The sequence below is a fragment of the Sorex fumeus genome, unplaced genomic scaffold (genome assembly GCF_029834395.1).
Source record: "Sorex fumeus unplaced genomic scaffold, SorFum_2.1 ptg000043l, whole genome shotgun sequence".
Classification (NCBI taxonomy): Eukaryota; Metazoa; Chordata; class Mammalia; order Eulipotyphla; family Soricidae; genus Sorex; species Sorex fumeus.
In genome coordinates this window covers 7,088,926-7,111,073 of record NW_026606100.1, presented here as the reverse complement: position 1 = coordinate 7,111,073, position 22,148 = coordinate 7,088,926, and the positions used below count along the sequence as shown (strand labels likewise).

Genomic DNA, 22,148 nt, shown 5'->3' with positions numbered 1-22,148 from the left:
GGATTCTCAAACTATGAAACTTTTGGAATTCCTTAAGTAGTAGAATGGACAAATGCACTTACCACATTCCACCAGCTCTAAAAATGTTATAGACACTGAAAGCCTTGGTCAGTTAGCGTCTTTATCTGAGAAATGACGATCTGGAATGTGATGCCTCCAAGACAGTTGGAAGAAGCTTAAACTCCTTCAGTCAGCAACATTCAAGTATTTGAGTGATTTGGCAAAGAGATGAACCAAGGCTCCAGATAAAGCACTGGATTTAGATTATGGAAGAACTCTAATGGGCCAAGCATTAGCTCGACTTTTGCATGGAGAGTGCTAGAAGACACATTTTTTTTGCTACTACACATTAATAAATCTTATAATACTAGCACTGCACTGTCCTCTTGTTGTTCATCGATTTGCTTGAGCGGGCCCAGAAACGTCTCCATTGTGAGACCTGTTGTCACTGTGTTTGGCATATAGAATACATCACAGGTAGTTTATAATGCTATATACAGAATAAACAATATAGATAACAATATCATTATAGCATCAGCTTGTTAAGAAGACTAGATCTTAATTACTCCCACCTGAAAAAATATCTTGTTATATTCCCTTGTAGAGGTGTTATCGCCACAGTGGCAACTGTATCAGGATATAGAAATGTATAAAATCAACATACAGTATATTCTGAAAATGTTCAATGCTATGCAAAACTTATTTTCATGTATTTAAGTATAGAATAACTTTTTGTTATTGCTTTTGTTATGAACCCAGCAGTGTTCAGGTAAGAGTGCTTACTCCTGGCTCTTTGCTCAGGGATCACTCCTGAAAGTCTCAGGGAACCATCTGTGGTGTAGGGGATCGAATCCAGGTCTACCACATGTAAATAAAGCACCTTACCTGCTGTACTATCTTCTCTCTGGCCAAAGCACAGATTAATTGTTATGTGAATTTAAATGTTATATAAAAGTCAATGTTTTTACTTATAACAACTGTAACAAAGTTTTTGTGTATTTTAACTAAAACTAACGCTAGGTACACTTGTGATCATCAGTATGCATGTATGGATTCCTGAAAAATGGCATAGATTTGCAAGTGCCATGTAAACTCTTTCACCAGCCATGGTCCAGAGACTCAGAAATAAATCTCAAAAGGGATCTATAAATGGCAGAATTTCTCCCAGATCACTCACAAAGCTGAGTCAACCCAGGGCAACCAGGAAGGCAGGGGGAATGGGTGAGTCCCTCAAACCCACCCAAACAGAGCACCAGCTGCTGAAAACCTCCACATTCCACAATTGACACTGTGCTCCCAGCTAGACTCTGCTGCTCCAATGAGCCTTGTCCTGAAATGTCACCATGTGACATCTCAAACTCTGTAACACTGATAAACCAGGAGAGCACAGCAGATTAGATGGGATGGAATATAGAAGGCAATCAATCGTAATTGCAAAATATAAACACAGAACGCTTAATGTGTAACAGCATCTCAGTAAACTTTTATACAAGGGCCCAAGAGCTCCATGGTGAGATACTCTCTTCTAAGGGAACATTTTTGGATCATCTTTTAGCAAATTATTTATAATAATCAATGTAAAATCATTATTGAGGGCCTGCCTTGAGTACAGCTGAAGAAATGGTTGGGAAAATTGGAAATAATGGTGGTGGGAAGGTGCAGTGGTGGTGGAACTGGTATTAGAATATTGAATGTCAGTAACTCAACTAAAGACTTAATAAAATTACTTTTTAAAAAAAAACAAGGCACATATTTTATTTTTAAAATTTCTGTGATAGAATATAAAGTTGTCTTGTGGCATTTCTAAACTTTTGTTGTACTTTTAATCTTTCACCTGTTGATAAATTAAACATTAGCCTGGATATCAATTGGCTCCATGTAACTAACAATTAAACTACTGAATATGCCAATCTTTTTTTCTATAACCTTAAGAATTCAGACATTCAACTTACACCTGTCACCCACCATCATGCACCCTTGGATACATGAACACCAATCTCCACACTGACCACTGACCACTGACACTGGATGGACGATTGCACTTCTCTCTGTTCCTTACAACTTGTACACCCATCCACATTCTCTCTTCTGACCTCCATTAGAGAAAAGCGACTTGTCACTGATTCTTTTTTCTCATCTTGGATGTGACCTAAGTGCAGACTGAAGAATTAAATAAGGAATGAAAGGTCATGAATCTTCTAGATCAGTTGGCCTTGCTTTCTCCAATGCCAAATACCAGTCACAAAGGTAAACCAGTTTTGCTGGAATGAAAGGGCATAGATGTCACAAGGGAAGGTTTACTTCACTTTGCATGAATAATGGATCATTAGATCTGGTACTTACAGAAGAAATCACTGAGAGTGATGAGTAGAAGGCTAGACTGAAAGGTACAGAGACCTGAGAAAAGAGCATTAATAACTTCAGTATACTAAAGTAAGCACCACAAGTGTATGTAAACTTATTTTTCTGTGTCTGCCATTAAAATCTTCCAAATACAGGATTCTGAAAGTAAGAAGTCTCAAAAATATTTCCAGTAAGGTTAAACCAAGAAATTGTTCCTCCAGAAGTAAATCAGAATCCCCTTTTTGGCTACACCCTTGTCAGGGTTTTTGATAAGGACCATTCTGATGGTATCAGGTGATATCTCATTGCTATTTTTATTTTCATTTCTCTAATATGCAAATATAATTTCCCTAATATAAAATATATACAAATGACATAACAATGTATATCAGGGATGGCGAACATATTTAATTATGTCTTTTGGCCATCTTAATGTAATTGTTGATAAGCTGACTATCTCCTCTCCCCATTTTGTGAGGTACTGTTCTGTTTCTTTTGTTAAGTTTTGAGAATGCTTTATATATCTTGGCTAAAAGGTTTTTTTCTATGTGTCATGTATAAATATTTTCTCCCAATCAGTAGAGGGATCTTTTTTTTGTGTTAGATCTCATTTTGTTTGCAACAGCTTCTGTAGTTTGGTATACTCCCATTTATTTACTTCTATGTTTACTTCTATGGGGCTGGAGCGATAACACAGCGGTAGGGCGTTTGCCTTGCACGCAGCCAACATGGCCGACCCGAGTTCGATTCCTCCGCCCCTCTCGGAGAGCCTGGCAAGCTACCGAGAGGATCTCGCCCGCACAGCAGAGCCTGGCAAGCCACCCGTGACGTATTCGATATGCCAGACACAGTAACAACAAAGTCTCCAATGGAGACGTTACTGGGCCCGCTCGAGCAAATTGATGATCAACGGGAGGGCCTTTACTTTACTTTATGTTAGTTTTCTTCATTGGGAGATGTATCATTGAAGACTCTTCTGAGGTCAAGATGTTGGGATAGTCCTACCTATGTTTTCCCCAATGTATTTTAAAGATATATACAACTTCGATATCAATGTTTCCAATACAATTTAAAATTAACCACAATATAAAGCATTACATAGGGGTCTGATGTCTTTGTTTTGTTTTATTTTGCATGTGGCTATCCAGTTTCTTAAGCACCATTTGTTGAAGAGACACTCTGCTCCATGTACTGAGTCCCTTTGCCATCAATTAACTGCCCATACAGCTGAGTGTTTATCAGAATGGTTACCAAGGCAAATACATGGTACATGGCAGATTCTCCTGTACTGTCTTTCTGGCATAGATTGTGGATTCTTCCTGAGAACAGTTATATTGATAAAGAAACTATTGCACATCTACATAATGGAATACTACTCAGCTGTTAGGAAACATAAAGTCATGAAATTTGCATATAAATGAATTGATTTAGAGAGTATCATGCTGAGTGAAATGATTCTGAAAGAAAAGGGTAGATATAGAATCACTGCATTCATTTGTAAGATATATATGTATGTATGTATATATATATATATATATATATGTATCACTGTCACTGTCACCACTGTCATCCCGTTGTTCATCAATTTATTCAAGTGGGTGCCAGTAACATCTCCATTCTTCACAGCCCTGAGATTTTAGCAGCCTCTTCTTACTCGTCTTTCCCAACGCTGCTGTATTGGAGGCTCTTTCAGAGTCATTGAGACCCATTATTGTTACTTTTTTTGGCATATCAAATATGCCACAGGTAGCTTGCCAGGCTCTGCCATGCAGGGTGTATACTCTCGGTAGCTTGCCGGGCTCTCTGATATATATATATATATATATATATATATATATATATAGTCCCCCCCCCATTGTTAATCAATTTGCTCGAGTGGGAGCAGTAATATCTCCATTTTGAGACTTGTTGTTACTGTGTTTGACATATTGAATACGTCATGGGTAGCTTGCCAGGCTTTGCTGTGCAGGCGAGATACTCTCGGTAGCTTGCCGGGCTCTCTGAGAGGGGCGGAGGAATCGAACCCGGCTCGTTGGGGCTGGCTGTGCACAAGACAAATGCCCTAACATTGTGCTATTGCTATATATATATATATATATATATATATATTCCCTCTATGATTTGTTGCCTACTGTCTGAACCCCATTAAATATGGTGTGGTAATTATGGAAAATGGGTAGGGAGTGTCTTATGATGTGTCCAAGAATATGCTCACTTATATGTGAGGCTTGCCCCGAGTGTGTGGAAAGCATCCTGGAGCATGGCTGTGGTTGGATAGTGAAGGTTGACTGCTGGGGCTGGGTCCCTTGAGGCAGGGAGGACTTTCACCTTCCCCCCTCTGGTGCACCCCAAGTAAAACAGCCTGGTGTGGAGTCAGTGGCATGGTTATGGGGGCCTTATTTTATGCTCCCTTCTGGAAGAAACAGCCGTGAGTTCTGGAGGGTGGCCGATGAGGAGATTATCTGGCACTGGCAGGAGGCGGCTTTGGGTGTGACCCCTGGGTTGCCAGAGACGGGCAACTGAAAACTGGGAAGCAGGCAGAGAATTTCTGCTCCCAGGTCCCCATTGAGCCCAGAGTCTAAGGTCACAAAGTTCCACATTACCTGGGTGCCAGGCTGTTTTCACTCGAAGAGCCCCAGAGGGGGGCGGGTAAGAGCCCTCCCCACCCCAAGCGACCCAGTCCCAGCAGCCAACCTTCACTATACAACTGCCTCCACTCTCCCGGCTGCTTTCCACTTATTAGAAGAAGTTGTCCAGAAAAAACAGGTTATAGAAGAACTGGTAAATGGTTGGAATCAACCACAGATGTGTGTGGGGCAGAGGGTAGGTAAGATAAAGAAGGAACTAGGATGACAATAACAGCTTGAAATGATCTCGTTGGACAATAATGAGTGTTAAAAGTGGGCACCAGTAACGTCTCCATTGTGAGTCTTGTTGTTACTGTTTTTGGCATATCAAATACACCAAGGGAAGAAAACATCCAACCCCATCAGAAATTGGGGAGATTAAATGAACAGAAACTTCCTCAAAGAAAATATTTGAACGGCCAAAAGGCACATGAAAAAATGCTTTTCATCACAGAGACTGGTCCACATCCAAAAGAACAAAAGCAAGCAGATGTCGAGAAAAAGGGACTCTCTTTCACTGCTGGTGGAAATGCTGACTGGCTCAGCCCTTTTGGAAAACAATATGAACGATTAACAAAAAATTAGAAATTGAGCTTTGGCCCAACAATGCCACTTCTGGGAATATATCCCAGAGAGACAAAAAAGTATAGTAGGAATGACATCTGCACTTGTATATTCACTGCACTGTTGACAATAGCCAAAATCTATAAAAAAAAAAAAAGCCCGAGTGCCCAAGAACAGATGACAGGTTAAAGAAACTTTGGTACATCTACACAATGGATTACTATGCAGCTGTTAGAAAAGTCATGAAAATTGCATATAAGTGGATCAACATGGAAAGTATTGTTAAGTGAAATGAGCCAGAAAGAGAGGAACAGACATAGATAGATTATCTGTGGAATATAAAGTAACAGAAGAGGAGACTAATACCCAAGAATAGCAGAGATAAGGGCCAGAAGGTTTGCCCCAACTACATGCAGGGGGAAAAGACAACTGAGATAGAAAAGGGAACACCAAGTAAAGGGTGTACAGAGAACCCACTCAGGTTGGATGATGCGTGCCGAAAGTCGACTATAGATTGAACACAATGGCCACTCATACCTCTATTACAAACCACAACACCCAAAAACATAGAAAGAACAAAAGGGAATGCCTTGCCACAGAGGCAGGGTGGGGTGGGGGTGGTGGGAGGAATACTGAAATCATTGGTGGTGGAGAATGGGCACTGGTGGGGGAAGGGTACTCAATCATTGTATGACAGAAACACAAGTACAAAGGTTTGTAAGTATATAACTGTACCTCACAGTGATTCACTAATAATAAAAAAAAGTTGGTAAATAGATATACTGGATAACCTTTCAGTATCTGTACTGCAAACCACAGAGTCAAAAAGGAGAGAGACAGAGACAGACATACAGAGAGAGAAAGAGAGAGAGAGAGAGAGAGAGAGAGAGAGAAGAAAATGCCTACCATAGCATAGAGGCAGGCTGTTATGAGGGAAAAGTGATGGAAGGGAAACTGGGAACACACTGGTGCTGGAATATTTACTGGAGTCTCTTCGGCAGTTCTCAAGGCCGAAGAGACTCCAGTGTGACCAGGATATCCCCAGCTCCACTAGGCCTGATCAACACTATATCCTTGGGCCCTTGAATTGAAAAAGTAAGGTTTATTTGTCTAAGCCAAGTCTGTTTGGCCAAGAATGGCTAGGGTGTTTCTGTACCCACAAGCACCTCTTGGGAGCCCACATTAAGTAATAACATAATAATAAATAATAATCTGTCACTGTTACTGTCACTGTCTTCCCGTTGTTCATCGATTTGCTCCAGTTGGCCCAGTAACGTCTCTATCGTGAGACTTTGTTGTTACTGTGTTTGGCATATCGAATACACCACGGATAGCTTGTCAGGCTTTGCTGTGCGGGAGAGATGCTCTCAGTAGCTTGCCGGGCTCTCCGAGAGGGACGGAGGAATCGAACTCGGGTCAGCCATGTTGGCTGCGTGCAAGGCAAACGCCCTACCCACTGTGCTATCGCTCCAGCACAATAAATAATAATAACAACAGAAGAAAGTAACATTAATCTGTCCACTTAAAGATAATGAGTGGTTTTGATTCTTCCCACCTATTTTCAATTCCAAGTTTAATTTTAAATGTTAAAATCTTCATGACAAATTTTCCTAACCGGATTTTCCTCCAGGGCCCTCATTAGTCATTGGAAATCTGCATATTCTCTGTGTGAAGCAGCGATATTAAACTATGGTGGAAGCAAAAACAAAGAAAAGAGAAGAAAGAGAGGAGGAGAAGAGGAGAAAGAGAAAGAGAGAAAACCAAACAAAGGATTAATGTACATTTCTTGGAGCAAAAAAGAACACAGTTTGTTGAGTTAACCTTAAATAATAGAAGGTTCAAAGAAAGCTGCTTCTTTGAGAATAACAAACTACAGTAATTCAGCATACACAGATTTAGGCAGATAATTAAAATATCCCTCAAGGGGAGAATCTAGAGTGGTGAATCTTACAGTGGCCTGTGGGGGGGGAGCGGGGGGGGGGGGGGGGAACATGAGATGCTAGAGGAAAAGGTAATGGATGAAAACAAAGTACAAGTAGATAAAGATTCTTTTCCTCAGTTCTTGATACAGGATTCACTCCTAATTGACTACACAAAATATTGGAGATTTCGATTTTGTTCTTCTCTTTTTTAGTTTTTATTTTAATCACTGTGATTTACTATACTGTTAATGATGGGGTTTTCTTCATACAAGGTTCCAACCCCAGATGCTCCACCAGAATGTCTTTCTGCTTCCCTGACATCTCCCCTCAAACATATGATCATCTAATCTTTGATAAAGGAGCAAGAAATGTGAAGTGGAGTAAGGAAAGCCTCTTTAACAAATTGTGCTGGCAAAACTGGATGGCTACATGCAAAAAACTGGGTGGAGATCTCTGCCTAACACCATGAACAAAAGTAAGATCAAAATGGATTAATGACCTCAACATCAGTACGGAATCCATAAGGTACATTGAAGACAAAGTTGGCAAAACCCTCCATTACATTGAAGCCAATGGTATCTTCAAAGATGTCACGCCACTTCCCAAGCAAGTGAAAACAGAGATAGACAAATGGGACTATCTTAAACTAAGAAGCTTCTGCACCTCAAAAGAAACAGTGACCAAAATACAAAGACAGTCTACAGAATGGGAAAGGATATTCACCCAATTCCCATCTGACAAGGAGCTGATATCAAGGATATACAAAGTACTGGTTGAACTCCACAAGAAGAAAACATCCAACCCCATCAAAAAATGGGGCAATGAAATGAACAGAAACTTTCTCAAAGAAGAAATACGATGGCCAAAAGGCACATGAGAAAATGCATTACATCATTAATCATCAAGGACATGCAGATCAAAACAACAATGAGATATCATTTCACACCACAGGGACTGGCCCACATCCAAAAGAACAAAAGCTACTGGTGCTGGTGTGGATGTGGCGAGAAAGGGACCCTCCTTCACTGCTGGTGGGAATGCTGACTGGTTCAGCCCTTTTGGAAAACAGTATGGATGATTCTCAAAAAATTAGAAATTGAGTTCACATTTGACCCAGCAATACCACTCCTGGGAATATATCCCAGAGAGGCAAAAAAGTATAGTCGAAGTGACATCTGCACTTGTTTGTTCATTGCAGCACTCTTTACAATAGTCAGAATCTGGAAAAAACCTGAATGCCTGAGAACAGATGACTGGTTAAAGAAACTTTGGTACATTTACACAATGGAGTACTATGTAGCTGTTAGAAAATATGAAGTCATGAAATTTACATACAAGTGGTACTACATGGAAAGTATCATGTTAAGTGAAATGAGTCAGAAAGAGAGGGATAGACATAGAAAGATTGCATTCATCTGGGGAACATAAAGTAGCAAAATAGGAGAATAACACCCAAGAGTGGCTGAGATTAGTACCAGGAATTTTGTTCCATGGCTTGGAGGCCAGCCACACATGCTAGGGGAAAAGGCAGCTCAGATAGAGAAGGGAGCACCAAATAAAGGGTGTTAGGAGGATCCTTCCCAGGATGGGAGAAGCATGCTGAAAGTAGACTATAGACCAAACATGATTGCCACTCAATGCCTCTTTTGCAAACCACAACACCCAGAAGGAGAGAGAGAACAAAAGGGAAATGCCCTGCCTCAGAGGCAGGGTGGGATGGGGAGGTGGGGGTGGGAGGGATACTGGGATCCTTGGTGGTGGGAAATGGGCACTGGTGGAGGGATGGGTATTTGATCATTGTATAATTGAAACCCAAGCACAAAAATTTGTAAGTGTACAACTGTACCTCATGGTGTCTCACTAATATTTTTTTAAAAAAGCACTTACTCTACAATAAGTTTCTCCGGACTATTTTAATTTTTGTGTTGGGACCAAATGCTCTGAGATTCTTCTTGATTCTGTATTCACAAATTATTCATGCCAGGCTCAAGGGAACAGAGAGAATGACAGCGACTGAACCCCAGTTTGCCACTGCACTATCACTTTATCCTTCATCAGACTATTCTAACATGACTCCAATTGTTTTCCACATTAGAGGTGACTTTACTTGAACACAACAACAACCCCAAACTCCAAGTATTGTATGAGTCTCCCTGTTGTTGAAAGAACAATGTGACTGTTCTGTTACACAGGACCCTATGAGTGCTGTAGGAATGAAGGAACCCTTTGACCTGTCTGATCAACCAGCATTAAGAACTATGCCATCTAGATTTTTACAAATACTTACACCATGATTGAGAGTTTTTGAAAACTCAAAAAAAAAAAATCTGTCAGGGTAAATACCACCCTTTCAAAACTCAAAGCACAAATACCAGAATCAATCAGCTAGCAAGGGAGTCATTAAACAACACTACTTGCTATACCATATCCTATTCTACCCCTAGGAAAAATAAATGACAATCTCAGACTTCGGAGATCTAAATGCTGGTGTTTTTCTCCAGGACTTAGCTTCCTGTATTTAGTGTGTGGCAAATGGAATTTAAATCACTAACAGGAAGTCTAAACCCATGCAAGTGAGTAACCATGCAAGGGCAACTGAATACATAAACTTAGTTCCAAGTTTTTGGATAAAAATTGTTTCCCACAAGTAAGTTCACTGGAAGTAAACTACTGTTTATAAGTTTTATCTTGAATAAAATCTTGTATTGACTTTATGAAACATACTGTTTACTGAAGTCCATCTCAGGTTTAAGGTCAAAGTCCTAGGCTGCTTTCATGTGCTAGCAGTCATTTCAGAATATTTATAACAATGTTCTTGGGATGAATCTTCACAGATACCAGCCTAAGTTTTCTTTCCCTCCTCTTCATTTTCAAGTTTCCATTTCTCCTCCCAGTCCCCTTTCCTAAATCAGCTAACTACTCAGCAACACATAAGCAGCTACGCCTGATTCACCTTGCCACACCCACACCTTCCGTCTTCTTTATATTGCTCTTTAGGTAGTAGATTCAAGCAGACTAGTGAGATTTCTAAAGAAGAAATCAGCCTGAAGCTAGTCTTCCAGAAGTAGAGAAGCAATCACCATCATGAGGTCAGTGAGACAGGAAAGTTTAGTAATCCTGATTTGGGAACACATTGTAAACAGCTTCTGGGTTGCAGTGGGATGTGTTGTCTTATTGTTTGTAGACTCATTTCATTTTTCATTTCATCATCCTGTTATTCGTCGATTGCCTCGAGCAGGCCCCAGTAATGTCTCTTTCATCCTAGCCCTGAGATTATATTCAAGGCTCTTTAGGAGAATGAGACCCATCATTGTTACTCGTATTTGGCATATTTGGTACGCCACGGGGAGTTTGCCAGACTCTGTCCTGTGGGCAGGCTACATTCGATAGCCTGCAAGTTTGTCCAAAGTAGGAATGAGATAATAAGATGTCATAAAAAAGTTGTTCTGATAAGATGTCTCGCGGCCGCGAATGCGGCCACGCGGTTCCAGGAGCTGGATTTTATAGTCTCTGAGTCTTGACCGTTGATGGGATTACACAGCGCCAGGGGACCAGGTGGTGGGTGTGACCCCCGCCTACTGGAATTTGGAGGATCTGGGTGGAGGATGCTCGACTCCAATCCGAGTAGTGTTGGAGATCTCGGCCCCGGAACCCGCGTGGATTTGTCCCTCTGCCAGTACCTTCATGTGTGCGGAGAGTGGTCTCAGCATGTTGGTGGCTGGTCCTGGAGGTCTTCGGCTGCCGGGGCCCTGGTCGGGGTGGGGAGGAAAGCTCAACCCGCTCCCCTCCAAGGGTCCCCGGCGAGGAACATCCAGGCGCGGGGGCAGGAGACTAAACATTCCTTTATCTGTTTGGGCATTTTGTTTTTGTGCCTCCTTGTGGTGTGCAGTTTCAGATTTCTAGATTCTTCACTGAGTGGAGCTGGACACCAGGATAGGAATGGGAGAGGCTTCAGCAAAGTAGCCTGTGGCTACTGAGATAGAGTTACATCCGTGAGTACTCTTCATGGATGTTTCTGTTGTGGTTTTATTTAAACAGACAAGGAATAGGCTTTTTAAGAATTTATTATTATTAAAGGAAGTATTTCTTTTTAGCATGTATTATCAAAGATGGGATCGGTGCTGTAAGTTTAATTTATGTTGAGGGAATCTTTGCCCTGAAGTATTTGATCACTTCAAATTGAAGAACAGCTCCTATACTTGGATAATCACTAATTCCTATATGAAAAATAAGCCCAAAATTCAGAATTTATTTTGATAGCTGTGGTAAGAGCTGGTGAGTATCAGAAATACTATCTATTCCAGAGGTAATGATTTAATCTCTTTTCTAAGATGAACTATTTGGTGTCTTGGAATGAGGAGAGTGTTTTTAGAATTGATTAGGAAGTATACAGGGAAACCTTTTCAGATAATACTAGGAGTCTATGGTAGGTCATGGTGGTACCTGGATAAATATATTTGTCAAGATGAAACAGTTAAAATAACTGCATTTAATTGTATGTAAAATAAAATCTTAGTAAGCCTCATTTTTATAAAATGCATAGATACATGCTAAAAGTCACCACCAGACAGAGCTTCAGGAAAATAGACCTGAGTAAAAATAATGCTTTACTTAACCCAACACCTCTAGAGACATGTTAAGCGGCTAACTGTGTAAAGAAGTGGGTCCTAGAGATTCTCCACGCCTTAGGAAACTAAGACCATGAATCAAATATTTTACAGGTTCATAACTGGGGAGAGCTTGAGGGAAGGAATCCACTGCTACTTACCTCAGGTTTCCCTTTGTTCTGATTTAGGTTCCTGGACATGAGTGATGTTAGTTGGGTCTGTAGGAGTGAATTGATTAGAGAACAAGACCTTCCCTGTCCAAGACCTTGAAATCCAAATTACCCAAAAGTGTTCGCAGTTGTCCATATTTTCATGTGTCTGGAGCAATTGGGAATGTCAGAAGAAAGTTTTCTTAACTATACTTAGATCTGAAGTGCAATGAAAGCCATAGTAACCTCTGTTACTGGAGGATGTATGGATAAGAGTGGTTTGAAGTACAGCTCTCATGCAGTGATTTTAAAGATATGTCAAACTGAGAGAGAGAGAGAAGAAAAAGAACAAAGAGGAGAAGGACGAGGAGGAGGAGGAGAAGAGGAGGGAGAGAAGTTGGAGGAGGAGGAGGAAGAGGAGGTGGAGGGGGGGGAGCAGAACAGAGACAGGCAGTGGGTAGAGGTGGGGGTGGCTCTCTTACTTGTATCTGTATACCTTTGTATAAGTTGGATAGAATTATTAGGTCAAAGCTAGTTGGTAAATCCTAACTGGAGAGGTAAAACATTAGCAATGTGGTGGTCTAGCCAAGGAACCAAAAAGAGAATAATAAGGATTTTGAAGACATATATAAAGAGAAGAACAACATTGATGAAGTTCTGCTTTTCTCCCTGGCCTTAGATTCATTCCCTTGTCTCTGAAATTGACATGAAGCATTGAGGGGTGGTGGGTGGAGGCAGAAGAAATCAGTTCTCAAGTGACCCAAGAGACATTTCCAGTGATAGTAGGCCTATTGGTTAGAAAGTTTGATGCTTGACCAGGGGATATTCCCAGAATATTCCCAGCCCTGGGGGGAGGAATCTACTGTTGGAGCCTCGCACATTTTCATTGTTATTACTACAGCAATAATAACAATGCTCTTTCCTATAGCTGTGCACGGTCTCAGGGCTCTCAACTCCACACACTCTGTTCCAGGGTCCTCCTAACAATAGCCCTTTCTTGCAGCACTGACCTTGGCAGCTCACTTACTCTCTTCCTTTCTCTCTCTCTCCCCATGCTTTTTCTCAGTTCCAACTCTGCAGCTCTGCTGCTTTGCTCTCTGCTCCTGCTCTCTCTCAGGGATTGGGGCTCATGGCCACCTTCTTTCCCTCCCTGGCATCTCTAGGATTGTCTTGGTGTCCAGTGGCAACAACAGTGTGACAGAATCCCTTAGCTTTTCACTTCCTACTAATAGTTTGCTCCCTCAGGGGTACCTCCTGTAATACAGGACAGAATAAAGAATACTTACAGATGTGTGTCTGTATTGGATTAGTGTATGTATTAAATACTTACAGATGTGTGTAGACAACTATATGTAGACAAGTAGGGGTATACTTATATACCTTGAATACTTGTGTGTGCGTCTCTGTGCCAAGGCCTAGGCATGCACACAAGTCTTCAAGTTCTCCCTATTTTGGTCCATTCCCAAGGTTCCACTATTTTGCCTAAACGAAGGCCTCTTCATTTTCCATGAGTCAAGACTCATTCCAGTCCTAGGCTCCCAAAGCAGTATATTGAGCACAGGTAACTGTGTTTAGTGTGGAGAAAAGTCTAACACTTCTACTGAAATCCCAGAAAGCCACCAGCCTCATTCATCCACCAACCTCACCACTTGCTCCTCCACCCACACAGTTTGAAGCTTCTTTACAAAGCATATCTCTAGGAGAGAGTAAAGAAAAGCATCTTCTCTGTGTTTTTTGAAAATGTAGGTGTGTGTAGTAAGCAAAGTTTGCTAGAAGAAGAGTACCAATAAGGAGATACATAGCTATACAATTTATGACACAATAACACACAACTGTGTGTTATAGTACCAGCAAATTCAGAAGACTTGAGAACTGGAGCACTGTGGTTTAACTTCCAATCTGAGGTGAGAAGAAACTATATGTTCCAGCATACGCAGCCAACTACCACTGATCCAGCCTTTCTCTGCCTTTGATTCTACTCAGCCCCTCAACAAATAGCTGATAGCTGCTTTCCTTGTTCTCTTTAGCCTATGCATGAATGCTATTCTCTATGGGAAACCCCACAGTGTTTTCCCAGAACAAATGCTTGACTAGATATCTGGGCAACTCATGGCAAACAAATCCTTTCCCAGCTGAAATGTCATTTTAGATGAAATTTATTTAAGAAGAAAGATATCTCAGAGGATTTGTAAGACAGAGTGTGTGAGCAGATTGAATCTTCTAACTCTGATTCCAAAGGCACAATGTACAACTTGTTGGCCTACATAAAACATTTACGTGATCAGGATGAGGAGGTCCTGGAATGCAAGCAAGCTGAAATGTTAATCCAGCAAGAGTACCTTGACCAGGAAGAAGTTAGGAATCTGGTGACCTAGGGAAACTATGCCTGGTTTACAATCACCTGGACAGATTCCTAGTGACACAGGCTTATGTTGACAAGGTGAAATGGTTATGTGAGAAGTTTTCAAATCCTTTCAGTCTTCGGTGTCCTGAGCTGGAACCTGAGGAAATGTTGGTGTGACTTAAGTGTGGCAACAGCTAAATTATGAGGGCCATAGTATGCTTTGAGAATGCTCTAGAAAAATACCCCCATGACCTGGAATTTGCCAGTGAACTGGCCATTGCAAGGAACCGTGAAAGTGAGTGTCCAGCACCTGTGAATGTCATGGATCCTCTGCTCAAAGCCATTGAACTGAATTCTGATAACATTTATGTTAAATTGCTCCTGGCTCTGAAACTTCAGAAGATAAATAATGCCGAAGGAGAGAAATTAGTTGAAGAATTTTTGGAGGAAGGACCATATGAAGCAGGTATGCTTCAACAAGCAGCCAAGTTTTATCAAACTGAAGGAGACCTGGACAAAGCTATAGAGCTGCTTGAAAGGGCTTCAGGAATGTTGCCAAACAATACTCGCATACACTACATTATTGGGACTTGCTATAGAGAAAAAGTCTTCAAAAAAGTTTGGGGAAATAATTAAATGTGTCAAGAAAGTGAGAACTTATTACCGTATGAAATACAACAAGGTATAGATCATTTTAAGAAAGCTGATAACAACAGAAATCTCTCACAGGTCAACCTCCATCTTGCTATCCTCCATGGAATAGCAGGTAAATACAAGGAAGCAGAACATTAATACCAACGAGAATTCAGCAAAGACCTTCCTCCTTTAGCTGAGCAAAACCTCCATTTACAATATGGCCACTTCCAGCTCTATCAAATGAGGTGTGAAAATGATGCCATCCACTACCACGTGGAGGGCAAAAAATAAACATTGAATCAAAGGAAAGAAAACAGATGAAGAAGAAATTGCATGATATTGTCAAAAGAAAGATTTCTAAAAATAGAACAGATTCTTGGGCTTTGCAATTTTTGGAATTATTTATCAGCAAAGTGAACAAATATAGTCAACAAGTAAAAGCTCTGAGAAGTTTGGTCCTTCAGTATCTTTAGTTGAGAAACGAATATGAGTGATATTGTATCCCCCGAATAGCTAGAAGAGAACTGACCCCCCACCCTCTCTATTTGATACTTGATATCTAATAAAAAATTCAGCAAAACATTCAGCAAGACTAAGAAACTGGTCATAGTCTTGCTAGAAGATTATGTGTTTATTATTTCCTACAAATGATAACTATATTAAATTATAGATAAATCATATTATAATATATAAATATAGGAAGTCAACATTTTATACATCCTAAATTTACAAAAATGATGTTTGAACTATATTTCAATTCACTTTACTGTATACAAACCTTTTATTATATAAATAAATCATTATATAACAATCAAGTTTTTTAAACTATTTAATTATAGGTTCTATAAAATAAGTTTTGCTATTTTTCTTAATTAAGAAATTACACACCTGAGGCTGGGCGATAACAGTACAGTGGGTAGAGTGTTTGCCTTGCATGTGTCGACCCGGATTCAATTCCCAGCATCCTATATGGTCCTCCGAGCACTACCAGGTGTAATTTCTAAGTGCAAAACCAGGAGTAACCCCTATGCATTGCTGGGTGTGACCCAAAAAGCAAAACAAAACAAAACAAAAAGATTATGCCCCTGAGATCAACAGTAATCATGTCTAGATATCTCGAACAAGTCAAAGAATTCATTCATAAATAACTACAATGTCATGGAACACAGGGGAGTGATCTTCCTTTGTTGACACTTTTCTATACCAATCACTCTTTCAGACTCAATTACCCAGGAGTTTCTGAGACCTTTAGCACCCAAACATTGTTATCTATATACTAAATCTGTATACCAGTACGTACCTTGTCCTTGCATGTTCTGTTTCCCAAAACCTTTCTGGAACAGAGACCTTAAAAGAAAAGGATGGAAAGGTCAAAGGGCAGGGGGAGATATGTGTTCAGAACACACTTGATATTTTTAGGGACTCTCAGTAAATAATTAGAAAATAAAATTAATGTACCTAGCTCTTTTTTCATGAAATCTCACTATCCCAGAGAAATGGAGATACGTGAACAGAATGATTTGCATTTCCCTGGCTCTTAAGCACATCTCCCAATTCAAAACATTTGACTCACCTTATATACTCATGAAGATAAATAACAACTCCCCAAAATGTGTCTCCTTTGTGTTGATAAACACAGCTTCAAACATTATCTGGTAGCATCATTATGGTATTGCTACAGTACCAACGCCCATCAGTGCCCACAAACTACTCCAATAAATCCTACCATTGTCTGTATTCATTGTCACATGCCATTATGGATATTTCATTCAATAAAATTTCATGTGTATTAGCACTTAAGGAGGAATAAGAGAATAATCCTCATCACTGTCTAAATGCCAAGTAATACTAAATTTCTCAGTCTCAGTGTTGTCCATGAAAGACCGTATCAGTCCCCCTTTTCCCAAGGAGCTCAAAACCATTCCTCAGGCAATAGATTCATGGTCTACTTCAATTTCTCTACCCCACTCTTGTCAGTTGGTTTGTGTAATCTGAAAATACAGTTTCTTTAAAGAATGCTCCTTTTTTCTTGTTTTCACTATCATTTCTCTTATTGATTTTCAAATGGAGTACTTGTTTTTTCTAATAAGAAAATTCTAGGATAGTACTCAACTGGGTATTGTTGGTCTTCTTCTGGTTCCAGTAGTCAATTCAGCCCCATGCCATTTTAGGTCATACCTGGTGATGCTCAGAGGTTACTCCTGGTGGTGCTCAGGGGATGACATAAGATACTGGGAATCAAACCTTGGTTAGATCCCGAAGATACAAAGAAGTATAGTAGAAATGACATCTGCACTTGTATGCTCATTGCTGCACTGTTTACAATAGACAGAATCTGGAAAAAACTTGAGTGCCCAAGAACAGATGACTGGTTAAAGAAACTTTGGTACATCTACACAATGGAATATTATACAGCTGTTATAAAAGATGAAGCCATAAAATTTGCATATAAGTGGATCAACATGGAAAGTATCATGTTAAGTAAAATGAGTCAGAAAGAGAGGAAAAGACATAGAATGATTGCACTCATTTGTGAAATATAAAGTAACAGAATGGGAGACTAACACCCAAGAATAGTAGAGATAAGTACCAGGAGGTTTTCTCCACGGCTTGAAGACGGCCTCACATGCTGGGGGAAAAGAAAGCTCAGATAGAGAAAAGATCACCAAGTAAAGGGTGTTTAGAAGGCCTGCTCAGGATGGGAGATGCATGCCGTAACTAGACTATAGACCAAACAAAATGGCCACTCAATACTTGCATTGCAGACCACAACATCTTAAAGGAGAGAGAGAAAAAAAAGGGAATGTGCCCGTCAAAGAGTCAGAGGGGGAGAGGGTGGGAGGGAAATGGGGGGAGGGATGAGAGGGATACTGGGAGCATTGGTGGTGGAGAACGGGCACTGGTGGAGGGATGGGCACTCCATCATTGTATGACTGAAATGTAAGCACGAAATTCTGTAAGACTGTAACTGTACCCCATGGTGATCTATTAAAAAAATAAATTAAAAAAATAATAAAGTAAAATAAATTGTGCTAATGTTAAAAAAAAAAACCTGGGTTGGCCACATGCAAGGCAAAATCCCTACGCACTGTACTATCCTGACCCAATTCAGCCCCATGCTACTAGTGATCTTTAGCAAGTCAATTCACCCCTGAGTCTGCTGAGGTGGAGGAACAGCTATATTACATATTTCAGGTGCAGAACCTCCAGAATTCAGATCCAGAAGATGAACATTACACATTCTAACACCTGTGGAATAAAGTGTGAGTATGGAGGTAAAGTTTTCTGAGCCAGCCATAAAAGAAGTCATAAAAGAAGCCACTTCCCTTTCCTTTTGACTGAAAAAGTCCTTAGTAACCAGGAAAGAAAGAAAGAAAGAAAGAAAGAAAGAAAGAAAGAAAGAAAGAAAGAAAGAAAGAAAGAAAGAAAGAAAGAGAAAGAAAAGAAAGAAGTCTATAATAATATATTTGACATATATAACATCCATAGTAAGTGGACTGAAAGGACAAGTAGATGTCTCAGGGGAAGGTTTACTTGACTTTGCATGAATAATTGATCATTATATCTGATACTTAGAGAAGAAATCATTGAGAGTGACGAGTAGAAGTTTAGACTGAAAGGTACAGACACCTCAGAAAAGACCATTAATAACTTCAGTATACTAAAGTAAGTACCACACATGTAGCACTGTCCTCCCATTGTTCATCAAATTGCTCAAGCTGGCACCAGTAATGTCTCCATTGTTAGACTTGTTATTACTGGTTTTTGCATATCAAATACACCACGGGGAGCTTTCCAGGCTCTGCCACGTGGGAGGGATATTCTCAGTAGTTTACTGGGCTCTCCGAGGGATGGAGGAATCAAACCTGGGTCAACCACGTGCAAGGCAAATGGTCTGCCCGCTGTGCTATGACTCCGGCCACACATGTATGTAAACTTATACTTCTGTGTCTGTCATTAAGACCTTCTAAATACAGGATTCTAAAATAAAAGGATGGGAAAGATAGGGCAGACATTTATGGCACTACTGGGTGAGGTCCCCAAAAACTAAAAAAAAAAAAAATTAATCACTCTGGACAGAACTTCTTTGCTTAAAATTTCACGGGGGGCAAGAAATTTTACATATGGATACACCCTAAACTATCCTGATCTCTCTGCAAAAGACAACAACAAGAAGCATGGCCCAGAGTGATGATAGTTTTCTTTTCTGGTCAAGTAAATCCCTGAGCCTGATTGGATATGGTCCCCTCCAAAATCAAAAAAGAAGCAAGGACCAGAGTGATTGAAATTTGGGGAGCAAGAACGATTGGGTCACACCTATCAGAACTCAGGGACTTGCTAGATGTCAAATTCTTGCTTTGGTTCTATGTGAAAGAGTAACACAGGACAAAGGAATAAATAGGGTTAGTGGTTTTGCTTTTGAGACACCAGCATCTAGGTGAGTTCAAGGTTTGATGAAAGGTTCTATCATAAATCCTAAAGTCTGTGTCTGTTATAGTGTTTGTTGGTAGCACTATTTGTTGGTAGAAGAAAAACTGCTATAAAGGCCAGGAAGACTCCATGAACTAAAACATGCTTTGTAGGTGGGTTGACTCGACAGCACTACATGGTCCCCAAACCAATGCCAGGAGCAGCCCCTGAGAACTGAGTTAGAATTAGCCTCTAAACACTGCCAGATGGAACTCTATCAAGCAAAACATTAAAGAGGCTCTGAGATTGCTGAAAGTCATGTTAATTTGAATATTTTCTATAATTGCAGAAAAAAATCAACTTTGTATGAATGTGGTTGGGAAGCGGAAATGCCTCATTGCTGGTACTCTCTGACCCCTTAGGATGCTGCCAAGAGGGAAACTGACTAAAATCCTTTATGTAAAATGGTGCACAAGTTTGGAAAGGTAATGGACAGCAATGATTAAATGTAGCTAAAATATGACCCACTGATGCCATTAATGCTATATACTATGTCGAACTGTCACACTGTCGTCTCATTGTTCATCAATTTGCTCAAGTGGGCACCAGTAACATCTCCATTGTGAGACTTGCTGTTACTGTTTTTGGCATATCAAATACGTCACGGGTAGCTTGCCAGGCTCTGCCTTACCATTATTATATATTAATAATTATATATAACTACATTAATAATATATATTCACATCATCTTATGTAAGGAGATTCCTAGATTCATAATAGCCCAAAAAGGATCTATCAAAAAAAGAACAGATGTATACATAAGGCATGCCCATTAGGGGGAATACAATAGGACAATAAACAAATAATTTACTGATATATTTTCTATGACATACGAACCTGAAAACATTGTGCTAAGTAAGTCAGTGACAAACAAGAAAGTTTGATTATTTATCATATGATTCTATATACCTGATGTGTCCAGGGTAGGAAATTCTCAGGGCATGAAGGGTTTGATATGTAGAACTGGAGTGGTTGGGAGGATTGAAGGTGACAGCTAGAAGATATTGAAAGTTACTGAATTGTCCAGTTTGGGTTTTTTGTTTGTTTTTGTGTATAGAAATATAATTAAAAATAATGTAATCAAGAGGGGTGGAGAGAGAGTCCAGAGGGTACGGCACATGCCTTGTACACTGCTGACCTGGGTTTGATCCCAGCACTCCACAGGGTCCCTGAGCACAGAGCCCGAAGTAAGCCCTAAGCACAGCTGGGTGAGACCCCAAAACAAAAGCAAAACAAAAAGAATAATATTAAGATAATTTTAATTACTACATGTTAAAGGTCAATTATCCAGGGACAAATTCTTTTTTAATTAAAAATTAAGGAGCGATAGCACAGCGGTAGGCCGTTTGCCTTGCACGCAGCCAGCCCAGCCAAACCAGGTTTGATTCCTCTGCCCCTCTCAGAGAGCCCAGCAAGCTACCAAGAGTATCTCACTACCTGTCACATATTCAATATGCCAAACACAGTAACAAGTCTCAAAATGGAGACGTTACTGGGCCCACTCAAGCAAAAATCGATGAACAACAGGAGGACAGTGTTGTTTTGTTTTGTTACTTTTAATTAATTTTGCGTGTTGGGGACAAAAAGATGGAATAGCAGGTAAGGTGTTGTTTGTGGCCTACCTTGGTTCTATCCCTGGCATCCCTTTTCCCCTCCAGCACTGCCAGGAGTGATTCCTGAGTGCAGAGACCCAAGAATAAATGTATGAGCATCACTGGGTGTGGCTCATAAACAAACAAAAAATTTAATTGCATTTAAGAAAAAAAGATTTCTTTAGGCAGAAAATATTATTTTTAAACTCTCTTTTTTAAACAACAGTACCAATATTCTTTTACACTTGGAATGGCTTTACTATGCCTAACACCACCATTATTTTACACCACTCCTATCATCTTTAGATCACAATCCTATTGATCATCTCCCAGGGTTTTTCCACTGGGAAATAGTTAACCCCTTGCTTTGTTTATTTATACTCCATAAATGAGATCATTTGCTCTTTGTCTTTTTTTTCTGACTCACTTAACATGGCTTCCCTATTCCATCCAAGTTACAGCAAACTGCAAGATTTCATCTTTGCTCATAATTTAGTAGTATTTCACTAGACAGACAGACAGATAGATAGATAGATAGATAGATGGATCACTATTCCTTGATCTGCTCATCTTTTATCAGGAAGTTGGCTATTTTTCAGATCTTCCTATTAAAATAATGCTATAATGAGCATAGGTGTTCATATGCCTTTCTAGATTATTTTGGAGTAGATGCCCAAGCATATACCTGCAGGGTCAAAAGCAACTCAGCCCTATCTTTAAATTCTTGAAGTCTCAAAAACATTTCCAATAAGGTTAATTCAAGCAACTGTTCCACCAGAAGTGAATAAAAACCTCTTTTATTGCCACCCCCTTGTCAGGTATTTTGATAAAGACCATTCTGATGGTATCAGGTGATTTCTCATTGCTACTTTTTTTTCATTTTTTCTAATATGC

The 22,148-nt window shown here is 40.0% G+C and overlaps 1 pseudogene; it reads left to right on the top strand.

Annotated features, from left to right (window-relative positions):
* The first annotated feature begins 52 nt into the window (after nt 1-52).
* On the top strand, nt 53-15,192 carry LOC130029790 (interferon-induced protein with tetratricopeptide repeats 3-like; annotated as a pseudogene).
* The last annotated feature ends 6,956 nt before the right edge of the window (nt 15,193-22,148 follow it).